The sequence below is a fragment of the Nelumbo nucifera genome, chromosome 5, assembly GCF_055504915.1.
Source record: "Nelumbo nucifera cultivar China Antique chromosome 5, China Antique-T2T, whole genome shotgun sequence".
NCBI classification, from domain to species: domain Eukaryota; kingdom Viridiplantae; phylum Streptophyta; class Magnoliopsida; order Proteales; family Nelumbonaceae; genus Nelumbo; species Nelumbo nucifera.
Window position 1 is genome coordinate 7,928,160 of NC_142653.1, and position 13,317 is coordinate 7,941,476.

Consider the following 13,317-nt stretch of genomic DNA (forward strand, 5'->3'; position numbering starts at 1 on the left):
TGTCCCATCACTATTCAGGGGCATCCCAGTAATTTCTTGTACCTTGTACTATATTCATCTATAAATAAAGAACTGGTCGACTGGCTAGTACAGTTCGACATTTTCAGCATCTCTTCTTCTTCTCCTCTTCTCTGCTACTTCGACTACAGTGGTTCAGCTTTCATGGTATCAAAGCATTGAGCACTTTCCTGGTTACTGCTGATGCCATCTCATCTTTCTTGCTGTAGTTCACTTTTTTTTTATCTGGGTTGCTGCTGTGAAACCCTAGGGTTGCAGGAGAACAACACAAGGTTCGACCTAGGGTTTCCCTTGGTTGTAGGGCGCAAGGGAGGTAAGACCCTGAAGCTGGAGTCCTACTAGTTTCTAGTAGTTAGCAGCTATTCGGCTGCTAAGAAGAGGTCTGTATAGGACAGACCTAGTTGAGGACTGATTTCAGCAGTCCTAGTGTTGTCTGTAAGGAGGGGAACTCCCTTTACAGTAGCAGTACTCGAAGTGCAAAGTGGAGTCTACATAGCACAGGTCGATTACCAGCCCAGAACACTTTTTGCTGCTGTAACAGAGCTGCTTCAGAACTGTGACAGTCTCGGCAAGTCTGAAACTGTGTTGCGAGCTGTCAGGACCTGCTGAGGTTACTTCAGCTAATCAGAACCTGCATCAGAACTGGTTCAGAAAAACCTTTACAAGACTGTGGCGACTTCAGTTACTGATCATTTCCAGGTCGGTTACCAGCCCTACTCCAGCTCTGTGAACTGGTTCAGTTACAGAATTTTTTTCTTGCTGCTGTACCCGAACTGGTTTAGTCCAAGTGAAGCCTATCCGGTGTGCTATCAGCACTGTGAACTCTGTGACTACTTCGGCCAGCCCTAACCAGAACCACCAACAGTACTGTAAACAACTCCTTGACCGAAGTTAGGATGTCATCACTATCTAGTGAAGTTTCTTCTAAAGATAACAAACCTCTTATAAGGTCTTCAAACCTGGAGAACCCTAATCTGCATAGCTTGCAGATTACAAGTGTGCTATTGGATGAGTATAACTTTAGAGAGTGGTCTGTCTCAGCAAAACTGTTTATTACCTCTCGTGACCTCACTGGCTATTTGGATGGAGACAAGAAACAACCAGAAATTGGCAGTCCTGAATACACCGTGTGGCGTAAGGAAAATGCCACAGTCATGTCTTGGTTGCTGGCCTCTATGACTCCTAGGGTGGCCAGAACTGTTCATCACTTCCCCACAGCTGCTAAAATTTGGGAGAAAGTATCTAAGACATATGGCCAGAAAAAGAACAATGCTAGAATCTACAGGCTGAACCAAGACATTGCAGCCCTAAGGCAAGGAGACATGTCCGTGGCAACCTACTTTGCAACACTGGAAGGCCTCTAGGAAGAGCTTGACCACCATTTGATTTTGGATTGGGAAAATGCTAATGATAAGGGGAGGCATGATAAGCAGATTGAGGAGAGCAGGGCCTTCAAGTTTCTTGCGGGTCTTGACCCTGTATATGAAGGTATAAGGTCACAGATTCTAGGGAGAGATGAATTACCTGAGCTTCACCATGTCTACTACCTGGTGAGGAATGAAGAAGTAAGGAGAAAGGAGATGCAAGTTGACTCCCAGACACAGTCAACAGAACAACCTGGAGAGCATTCAGCCTTAGTCTCCACTAAGGGGAATAGATTTTCAGACAAGAAGTCCCTCAAGTGTACACATTGTGGTGGTGAGAAACACACAAAGGAGAAATGTTGGGTCCTGTACCCTCATCTGAAGCCAGCTACTCTGAGAAAGGACAAAAGGCAACAGAAGGGCCACACAGCAAGTGGGAATCTTGCCACCAACAACAGTAGTGACAACTCACAGAGTATTCAGACAGTGTCATCTTCCACCGCAAGGCAGGCTGCCGACTCCTCTGGACCAAGTACTTTGGGCTTCACAGCTAGTGAGGTAGAGATTCTCAGTCGGGCATTAGCTCGTCTGAAGAACAATTCTTTAGCTTCCACCTCTCTTTCCAAATCAGGTACAGCCTCTGCATTTAGTGCATCTAGTTCCATTAATTCTACCTCTTGGGTGGTTGATTCCAGAGCCACTGACCATATGACACATATGTCCTCCTTATTCTCCACATATCATTTGTTGTCTGGCCAGGATAAGATGAGAGTAGCTGATGGGTCCCTCTCCACCATCTCTGGAAAGGGGGTGGTTGACCTAAGCAAGGATCTCTCTCTTAAATCAGTCCTACATGTTCCTAGTCTTACCTCAAATCTGTTGTCTGTTTCAAAGCTTACAAAAAACTTGAACTGCAGTATAACTTTCTTTCCTTCTCATTGTGTCTTCCAGGACAGATTGACGAGGAGAACGATTGGGAGTGGTCATGAGTATGGGGGCCTCTACTACTTTGATGAAGATGTCAGCTCAGCCATGCAAGCTTCTACTACTAGTCCGGAGAGTGTGGAGTCAATAGCTAGGCTGCACTTGTGGCATGCTAGGCTAGGTCATTTGTCCTTTTCTTCCTTAGCAATGTTGTTTCCCGAATTATGTAAGGGCATTTCGAGTCAAAGTTTAATTTGTGATGTGTGTCAAATGTCAAAACAATGTAGATCAATGTATCCAATTTCTAGTAATGAAATTCAAGCCCCTTTTGACTTGGTTCATTCTGATGTTTGGGGTCCTTCACCCATTGTTTCCATTGATGGCTTCCGTTACTTCATCAGTTTTATTGACCATTATTCTCGGTGCACTTGGATTTATCTATTGAAAGGACGTGAAGAAGTTCCCCGGATAACTATGATGTTTTGCAAGATGGTTGAAACACAATTTGATAAAAAGATCAAGCAATTCCGTTCAGACAATGCAGCTGAATACTTTGAAAGATCCCTGAACTCATTCATGGAAGATACAGGCATGTTACATCAATCATCGTGTGCTTACACCCCTCAGCAAAATGGGGTCGCTGAGCGCAAGAACAGACATCTATTGGAGACAGCTCGAGCCCTTCTTTTCCAGCACAATATGCCCAAGCAATATTGGTCTCAAGCTGTTCTCACTGCATCATACCTGATAAATCGGATGCCATCTAAGGTACTGGGTATGAAGACCCCTTTCTCTGTTTTGTGTCCCACTCTTCCAGAATTTCCTCTTCCCCCGCGGGTTTTTGGTTGTACATGCTTCATACATGTGAAAGATCCAAAGAAGACCAAGCTGGATCCTAAGGCTACAAAGGGAATATTTTTGGGGTACTCTCCTACGCAGAAGGGGTATAAGTGTTATGATCCTGTCTCCAAGAAAAAATATGTCACCAGGGATGTAGTCTTTTTTGAGTTTCAACCCTATTTCGAGTCTTCTCAGAATCCTCTTCAGGGGGAGAGTAGTGGGTTGGAAGAGGATTCTCATTCTCCCTTCCTTTTTGTTCCCATTTCAGCACCTTCCACTACTACTAGCTATAACATTCCGGGTCAACCTAGTGAGACTTCCACTGTGCCAGTTGCTTCTCCAGATTCGGCTGATACTTCTGAAGGTTCCAGTAAACAAGAGAAAGAGATACTTACATACAGTAGAAGGAAGAAGGCCCCTCAACCTCATGATTGCAACCAGTTGAACTCAGATCAATCTGTCTCTGCAATCCAAGGTAATTCTGATTCACTCAATTCAGATTTGGATCTTCCTATTGCTCTCCGTAAGCCTGTTCGTTCTTGTACCACTCGGCATCCCATAGCCGATTATGTTTTTTACTCACACTTATCCCCTGCCTATCATTCCTTTGTGTCTGCTCTTTCCTCTGTATGTGTCCCTTCCAGGTATTCAGAGGCGGCATCTGATCCAAGGTGGAAAGAAGCCATGAATGAGGAGATGAAAGCCCTAATGAAAGCAAGGACATGGGAATTGGTGGACCTGCCAAAAGGGAAAGGCACTGTTGGGTGCAAGTGGGTATTCACAGTAAAGCACAGGGAAGATGGGTCAGTTGAGAGGTACAAGGCCAGACTCGTGGCAAAGGGGTTTACACAAAAGGAAGGAATTGACTACAAGGAAACCTTTGCCCCAGTAGCAAAGCTCAACACAATCAGGGTTCTACTGTCACTAGCAGCAAAATTCTCTTGGGAACTTCATCAGCTGGATGTGAAGAATGCCTTCCTAAATGGTGATCTTCATGAAGAGGTATTCATGGAACCCCCACCTGGATATGATGTTGGAAAGAAAGTATGTAAACTAAGGAAAGCATTATATGGTTTGAAGCAATCTCCCCGGGCATGGTTTGAGAGACTTTGTTTGGCCATGAAGAAAGTAGGATACACTCAGAGCAGTGCAGATCATACATTGTTTACAAGGAGACAGGATGACAAACTTACAGCACTCATTGTGTATGTGGATGATATGGTGATTACTGGAAATGATGTGAGAGAGATGAAGAGGCTGAAGGAGTTCTTAGCTTCAGAATTTGAGATCAAAGACCTGGGAAATCTGAGATACTTTCTTGGAATTGAAGTTGCTAGATCAAGAGAAGGAATCTACATATGTCAAAGAAAGTATGTGCTAGATCTCCTAGAGGAAACAGGCATGATGGGGTGTAGGCCAGCAGACACTCCAATAGAACCAAGCCATGGATTACAAGAATCAATGGGTGAGGAATACTGTGATAAGGAAAGGTACCAAAAGTTGGTAGGAAAACTGATATACTTATCCCTTACTCGGCCAGACATTGCCTATGCAGTGCATGTTGTCAGTCAATTCATGCACTCACCAAAGACCCCTCATATGAGAGCAGTGGAAAGAATCCTCAGATACTTGAAGACTTGCCCAGGGAAAGGAATTTTATTCAGAAAAAACAGCAGACTTGAAATTGAAGCCTACACTGATGCTGATTGGGCTGGGTCTGTTGGAGACGGAAAATCAACCTCAGGTTACTGTACATTCTTGGGAGGAAACCTAGTCACATGGCGTAGTAAGAAGCAGAATGTTGTGGCTAGATCAAGTGCAGAAGCAGAATACCGGGCTATGGCACACGGGGTTGTTGAACTCTTATGGCTTAGGACTCTCCTTAATGAGCTTGGTATCAAGACAGAGGGTCCTCTCAAGCTGTATTGTGATAATAAAGCTGCTATCAACATTGCCAACAATCCTGTGCAGCATGACAGGACAAAACATATTGAAATTGATCGACACTTTGTCAGAGAGAGAATTATTTCAGGAGAACTTTGTGTGCCTTATACTCCATCAGAGATGCAGATTGTAGATGTATTAACTAAAGGGCTGGCATCAACGAAGTTCAGGGACATACTTGGCAAGCTAAACATGATTGATATCTATGCTTAGCTTGAGGGGGAGTGTTAGAATGTTAGAGTGATGTTCGGCTGATAAGAGTTCTTATTAGCCCATTCTTATGTTTAACTTATCTTGTAACTGGGCTTGTGTTAATGGGCCTAATCCTGTTTAATGATTTAAGTCATCTGGGTGTCCCATCACTAATCAGGGGCATCCCAGTAATTTCTTGTACCTTGTACTATATTCATCTATAAATAAAGAACTGGTCGATTGGCTAGTACAGTTCGACATTTTCAGCATCTCTTCTTCTCCTCTTCTCTGCTACTTCGACTACAGTGGTTCAGCTTTCAAATACCTTGAAGTTTCCACAGGAACAGTATAATGCTCTCAATTTTCTGATGCACATTAGCAATGGGCATGCCATCTGGAACCTTTTTGAATGTAATATTTCCAATGATGAGGCAACAAGCACTAGAAGATACAGCATGTTGCATTTCTGAGTAATGGATGACCAGAAAAGACTACAAAGTTTCATTCTTAAATATTAGGACTCTTTGAATCATTTGATAGGATATTTTGTGAATACTGTCATTGTTTAATATTTTATGGACCAACTTAGTTTCAATATGGGTTGGATTAGTTATTACTTTGTTTGTTTAATATGTTTTTAAAATCCCTTGACTTGTCAAAAGTATTATTTATTTTTCCATAAAAATAATTTTATGATAAATATTTTATTTAAATTAAAATAACTGTCATGGAACTTTAGGAAGCAATCTGGAAAGAAATGATTAATCATTGTGGCCAATTGAACATGTTTCAATGTGCTCAATGTTGGGCGCTCATGTTTTCTGAGTGAGACATTAATCAATAATAGCAATAGAAAAGGACATTAACCATCCAAAATGTTTTTGATATAAATCAGCAAGACATACAGATTGGCTGAACTGTAGAGAGACTGGGTGGGCCCTAGCCCATTATTGTCTTATTATTAGTTATTCCTAGTTGCTTTGTTTGTTAATGGGCCTTTCCTTTATGGGCCTGTTAATCATTTTTTGTATGTTTTTTAAGCATGTTGATGAACTGGACACCCACTTAAGGGAAGAATTGTAATCTGTTCAATCTTAGTAAGATTAATAAAAGATAATAGAGGTAGAAGAGGAGACTATTGTATTCTTCTTCTTCTTCTTCTTTCTTGCTGTCTTCTTCTTCCTTTTCTTTCTTTGCTATAATCTGAAATTATTTTACAGAATTGTATTAGATTGAATCACATCTTGGTATCAGAGCAAGTCTTCCTTCCTTCTTTTTGTTTTTCTTTCTTTTCCCATACACCTTTTGATTAGAAGAGTGTATGGAGAGATAAGTTGCTGATTGTTCAGAGAACTTTTATGCCTAGTTGGTAGAGGGTTTGGAGAGTTAGAATTTGGCTATAGATTGGCAAGAAAGTGAGGCTGTTGATTTTTTGCCCAAAACCCTAGCCGATTAGAGAGTTTCCAGTTACAAGGTAAAGAGTGATGCAGCAGGGCTGGAACAAACTAATACAACACCCCAAGGAATCACTCCAAGGGGTCCTAGAATCACTCTAGGGTTTGTAGGAATCACTCCATGCAGCAAGAGAGCTCTTAAGAAATCTTCATTCATTCATTCACTCCACTCCTTGTCTTGTCCATCAAGAAACACTATAACTTTCTACCTACTAATGCAAATAAACTAAAAATTGAAAGATAAGCCCTACTAAGCTAGAGGAACAAGATGTTATAGCTCAGGCCCACATAGGACTAGTTAAAATGATGAAAATACCCCTGACCAGCTCAGTCCAAGTCCCAAGATTCTTCTCCATGCCAAATCAGAACCTGTTTGTTGGCCTTCTTATTGCGAGAATAGGTCTTATAATGCTTGAACCGATCCCCATCATCTCTCCCCGGCTTGAAAGAACTCGGCCCTGGCGAGTTAAAGGCATGATATTGCTCATAAAGTTCTGGATTAAGATGATACAAGTCTTCAGTTGTAATCCATGAACATTCTGAAAGGGGTAGATTTTTCCACTTTACAAGAAACTTTTGATAACCCCCACTTGCTGTAGAAATCAACTTCTCATCAAGGATGTCTTCAGGCACATCAATAAATGGAACCAAGTGCAGGGGCAGCTTAGGCAATGGGGCTGTGGGACAATCACTATGGCCATGATGTGCACTTAGGTCTTCAACATTGAAGATTGGGCTAATTCCCATTTCACTTGGCAGCTCTAGGACATAAGCATTGGAACTAATCTTCTTAGTGATCCTATAGGGACCTACACTCTTGGAGTGAAGCTTCTTATAAAAGCCCTTAGGAAAGCGTTCTGGACGTATACGCACCATAACCATATCACCCTCCTAAAAATCAGCTAGGCGCCTATGTAAATCAGCTTTGGCTTTGTATGCATCATTGCTAAGAGCAATCTTGCGCCTAACTTCATCATGGATTTCTCTCATGTGGCGAGCAAAGTCTTCGGCCTCTATGCTAGTCCTGGCTTCTTGTGGCAAAGACATTAAATCAATAGGCCTCTTGGGCTAAATTCCAATAACTATCTCAAAGGGACTTCTTCCAGTTGACTTGTTGACTGAACTATTGTAAGAAAATTCAGCCATAGGTAGGATGAGATCCCACTTGGAAGTATGATAACCAACTAAGCAACGTAGCAAATCACCGAGGCTTAGGAATGGCAATGGGGCGGGGCACCCCGTCCCTGCCCCGTAGTTAAGATAATTTGCCCCGTCCCCGCCCTTGGGGATAGGGAATCCTAGAATTTTCCCCACTCCAAGGCAACTACTTAAAAATTATCTATTTTATGGACAATTTACACATAGGATATAGGAATTTGGGGATATTTTAGGAATTGAATTATAATATTTTAGGGGTAATCCAAAAATTGAATTATGGGATCCTAGGATTTTAAGAATTTAGGGAAAAACTTAGAGATATTTCAAATATCAATATTAAACCTAGAGATATTTTACTAATTTACCTTTGGGTTCGGGGCGGGTTTGGGGAATTATATATAAAACCCGTTCCCGCTCCGTCCCCGGTTCGGGGAAAATATTTTTTCCCCGTCCCTGCCCCTTCCCTGTTTAGGGTCGGGGAAAACCCGCCCCGAAAGGCCCCGGTTTTATGGGGGAAATTGCCATCCCTACCGAGGCTCCTATTAGCTACCTTAGTTTGGCCATCAGTCTGAGGACGAAAGAAGATGAGAACTTCAACTTTGTATTGAGGAGTTTCCAAAGTGTCTTCCAAAAGTAACTTATAAACTTAGCATCACGATCATAAACAATAGTAACAGGAAAACCATGTAAACGAACAATTTCCCTAAAGAATAGGCTTGCCACATGTGAGGCATATGATTCTTACTGCAAGGAATAAAGTGGACCATTTTTCAGAACCTGTTTGCCACAACATAAATTGAATCATGACCCCTTATTGTCTTCGGCAGACCTTAGGACAAAATCCATATAGAGATCTTGCCAAGGTTCATGTGGAATTGGTAAAGGGGTGTAAAACCCTGTATTTTTCTTTCTCCCTTTTGCCAATTGACAAATTCTGCACTGCTTGATCACACAATCAACATCAGCCTTAAGGCTAGGCCAATAAAAGCGATCTTCTACCATAGCAATGGTCTTGTCCCGACCAAAATGCCCAGCAATTCCACCTGCATGTAACTCCCATATAACATAATCACGTAGTGAGGTGTTAGGAACACACAAGCAAGTTCCCTTGAACAAATAACCATCATGGATAGAAAAGCCAGGATATTCAGATTGCTGTGCAACTTATAAAGAACCATAAATGATGCTGAAATCCTTGCTACCATCATAATCTTGCTTCAAATGATCAAACCCCACAACCTGTACAAACATAGAATGAAGTATATACACCACTTGGCTCAATGCATCGGCTACTCGGTTCTCGGCACCAGCTGTATGCTTAATAACAAAGTTATATTCTGCTAAAAATTCATCCCATTTCTAATGTCAACTATTAAGATGCTTTTGAGATTTGAGATATTTGAGTGCCTCATGATCTGAGTACAAGTTCCCTTGAATGGCATATAATTCTTTGTCATATGTGGAGTACTTTTGTCTAGCTTTATTAAGCTTTTCACTATGAAAAGCTATAGGATGTCCTTCTTGCATAAGCACACCACTTATTCCAACTTGGGGAGCATATTTTTGAAAAGTTGGCGAATTGTAACATTGGGGTCTCAGTCATCCTTTGCTTGATAATCTCAAAGGCTTTAGTTGCAGCCTTAGACCAAACAAATTCCCCCTTTTTCATAGCTTCTGTAATTGGTGCCATAATAGTGCTGAAATTCCTTATAAAACGCCTATAAAAAGTAGACAATCCATAAAAGCTTCTCACTTCATGGATGTCAGTGAGAGTGGGCCAATCAAGTATAGCTTTCACCTTGTCAGGATCAGCCTTGGCACCTTCAGAGGATATAACAAATCCTAAAATGATAATAGTAGGTGTCATAAAAGAGCACTTCTTTAAGTTGATGTAGAGCTTTTCCTGGTGTAAAACTCTCATCACTTGACGTAAATGGTGAAGATGATCATCAGGAGTATGACTGTATATAAGAATGCCATCAAAGTAAACAACCAAGAAACGACCAATAAAAGGACGAAGTACCTGAGTCATAACTCTCATGAAAGTGCTAGGAGCATTAGTTAAGCCAAAAGGCATAACCAACCACTCATAGAGGCCATCCTTTGTCTTAAAAGCAGTTTTCCATTCATCTCCAAGTCGAATCCTAATTTGGTGATATCCGCTTCTAAGATCAATCCTAGAGAAAATTGTAGCTCCGCTCATCATATCCAACATGTCATCTAAGTGTAGAATAGGGAACCAATACTTGATTGTAATCTTGTTGGTTGCTCTGCTATCAATGCACATCCTCCATGAGTTATCCTTCTTGGGAGTGAGTAGAGCCAGTACAACACATGGGCTGAGACTCTCTCTAATGAAGCCTTTCTTAAATAGATCATCCACTTGCCTCTTCAACTCAGCATGTTCTATGGGATCATCTGGTGTACAGGCAAATTAGGTAGTTGAGACTCGGGAGTCAAGTCTATTGCATGTTGGACATCACATAGAGGTGGTAATTCATCAGACAACTCCTCTGGGATCAAATCTGAAAAATCAACTAGTAAGTCTTCAACCTCTTTTGGCACCTTTGAAATAGGGGCATGTGCTGGTTTATTCACTTCTTTCACTATTAGGGCATGAACAAGGTTTGATTCTTTGCTTTGGGTATTGACTATGGGAAGCCTATGATGCTACATTGTGACAACCAAGCTGCTATCAACATTGCATATAATCCTGTTCAGCATGACAAAACTAAGCACAAAGAGGTTGATAGGCATTTTATACAGGAGAGAGTTGCTTCAGGAGAAGTCTACCTGCCATTTATTGCTTCTGAAGAACAGTTGGCTGATGTTTTGACAAAAGGTGTTCCCAAAGGAAAGCTGATACACTATATAAGCAAGCTGGGCATGATTGATATCTATGCTCAGCTTGATGGGGAGTGAAGAGAGGCTGGGCCGAATGGGCTGCCAATTATTGTCTTATAATTAGTTCTTAGGTTCTTCCTAGTTGCTTTGTTTGCTAATGGGACTTTCCTTTATGGGTCTGTTAATCCTTTTTTATGTTTTATAAGTATGTTGATGAGCTGGCTGCCCACTTAAGGGCAGACTTGTAATTTGTTCAGTCTTGGTAAGATTAATAAAGGATAAGAGAGGAGACTATTGTACTCTTCTTCTTCTTCTTTCTTGCTGTCTTCTTCTTCCTTTTCTTTCTTTGCTATAATCTGAAATTATTTACAGAATTTTATTGGACTGAATCACATCTCAAAGTGATTGATATGAACACTTAGAAAAATATAAATCCTTCAGCTCTTGTGATAATTTGTACTTTGCAACAGGAATGACATTATCACTAATGGTTTAATTTACTAGATGTACTTTGTTCCAGTGTTTTAAAATGTGGAGGCACGCGGAGGCGTGAGGCATAAGCCTCCTTGGGTTATGAGGAGGATGAAAAGGAAGAGGGGATCTCATTTTTTCTTTATTTTTAATAAAAATCTTTTATATTAAGAAGAATATAAAAGATTTTTATATTCTTTTATAAAAATATAAAAGGGGGCGGGGGGTCTGGGGGGCAAAGCCCCCCAGCCGAAGGGACAGGGGGCAAACCATTTTTTTCCCCTTATCTTTTCTGTTCTTTCCTTTTCTCTTTTTTTCTTCTCTTTCCTTTCCTTTCCTTTTCTTTCCCTTTCTTTTCTTTTCCTTTCCTTTCCTTTCCTTTTTTTCTTCTTTTTTTTTTCTGTATTTTCATATCAGATGTGCATGAAGCGCAAGAAGCGTATGCCTCTAGCATGCCTCATGAGGAAAGTACAAGAGGCATTGCCTCTTGCACCTGAGGCGTATGCCTCGAGGTGTCAGCGCCTCTGGCATACGCTTAAGGGCGTTTTGGGAGCGCCTTGCCTGGAGGCGCGCCTCCAGGCGTACACCTCCCACGCCTTTTAAAACACTGGTTTGTTCTGTTACTGATGAAAAATTCAAATGTATTTGCATGTGTATCTTGTTTGTGCATTCACATGCATGTATCCACTTGTCTTCTCAGTGTAAGCCGCTCCAGTGAGATGACAAAATCCTATCAAATAGCAATCTATAATTCAAAATGTTATTACAAGAAATGGTGCTGCACAAGTTAGTAGGAGACCATCTGAAGCAGCAAGGGATGGCTTAAAGGAGGGTGGTAAGATGGAAGCAGATCACATCTTTGAAATATATGTGGTATTAAGAGTTAGAAAGGATCAATAACAACACTAAGGATTCAATGTCTCCTAAGAATATTCCTAATGCAGTAAGAAGGTTTAGAAGGCAGAAAAATAGTTGGACCGTTTACGTTTCAAAAATCTTTGCCATATTGAAAGGGGGCTTATTTGGTGTTGGACAAGAGGGTAAAGAAGACAATGAGAGTTATCAAGAGAAGTAAAGAGGCCCATGTTTCATCTGCTGGAGAGGTTGAGAAATTATACAGTTTAATGATGAAATATTAAGTCGAAGACATGTTCTTTGGGTGTAGGGCTTTACTCATGTTTGGAGGTTTGGTTTTGGTGGGGCGTGCGGATTGGCAGAAGGTTTTGGGAGTTAAGGGTTTGTGTCTTATTGCTGTCTGCATTTTGGGGGGTCTGATGCAGTCAGTATAGGATGTTTTATTGTTCCTTGTTTTTTGGGCCTTGGGATTCGTATCTCTGTTGGTTAGAGGAGGAAATTGGCTTTGGTTTTTTCTTTTTCTTTTATAGGTGATTCCTTATCACCTCTATTCTAATCTCTGTCTACTCTTTCTTAATAAATTTTCTTTTTTATTTACTACCACAAAAATGATATCCATAATACAAGATGCCCAAACCCAGCCACAGATTTCATGTTTACTAGAAGACTAGATAGTTAAACCTCTTGCATATGATGCTGATCCAAAAAAAAGAAAACCTCTTGCATATGATCCTAAGCCATATGCTTGACATTCTACAATGTTACTTAAAGGACATCCCATCTCCTCCTCCTCCTCCTCCTCCTCCTCCTCCTCCTCCTCCTCATCATCATCATCATCATCCAAACCTTATCCCAGCTATATGGGTTTGACTACATGAATCCTGTACCGTTCTGTTTAATGCTAGTGTGAGCTCATCTTGCACCACTGGTCGAAGCCCAGATAAAGGAGGGTTTAGGGATGCAAATGGATCATATCGGATTTGAATTAGTGTACATCTGAATCTGCTCTGATAATGTAAATCCTATATCTGCTCCGATCTGATGATCCGATGGATCTTACAAATGGTAATATGAATTCGAATTTGCTAAGGATGTAGGATATCCATATTTGATCTGATCTGGTTTAATTACCCATAGGTCTATAAAATTTAAGAAACTATTAACAGGAAAAAAACAAAACAGTCTATATAAAGAAAAAAAACACAAGCATTTTTTCAACCATTTTTGTCATATATATATTTTACACAAAATGG

The 13,317-nt window shown here is 40.9% G+C and overlaps 1 protein-coding gene across 9 annotated transcripts in view; it reads left to right on the forward strand.

The window, feature by feature from the left end:
• The window catches only part of LOC104607991 (transcription initiation factor TFIID subunit 4b), a 41,104-nt gene that overhangs the window by 3,580 nt on the left and 24,207 nt on the right, over positions 1-13,317 (forward strand). The window lies entirely within an intron of this gene.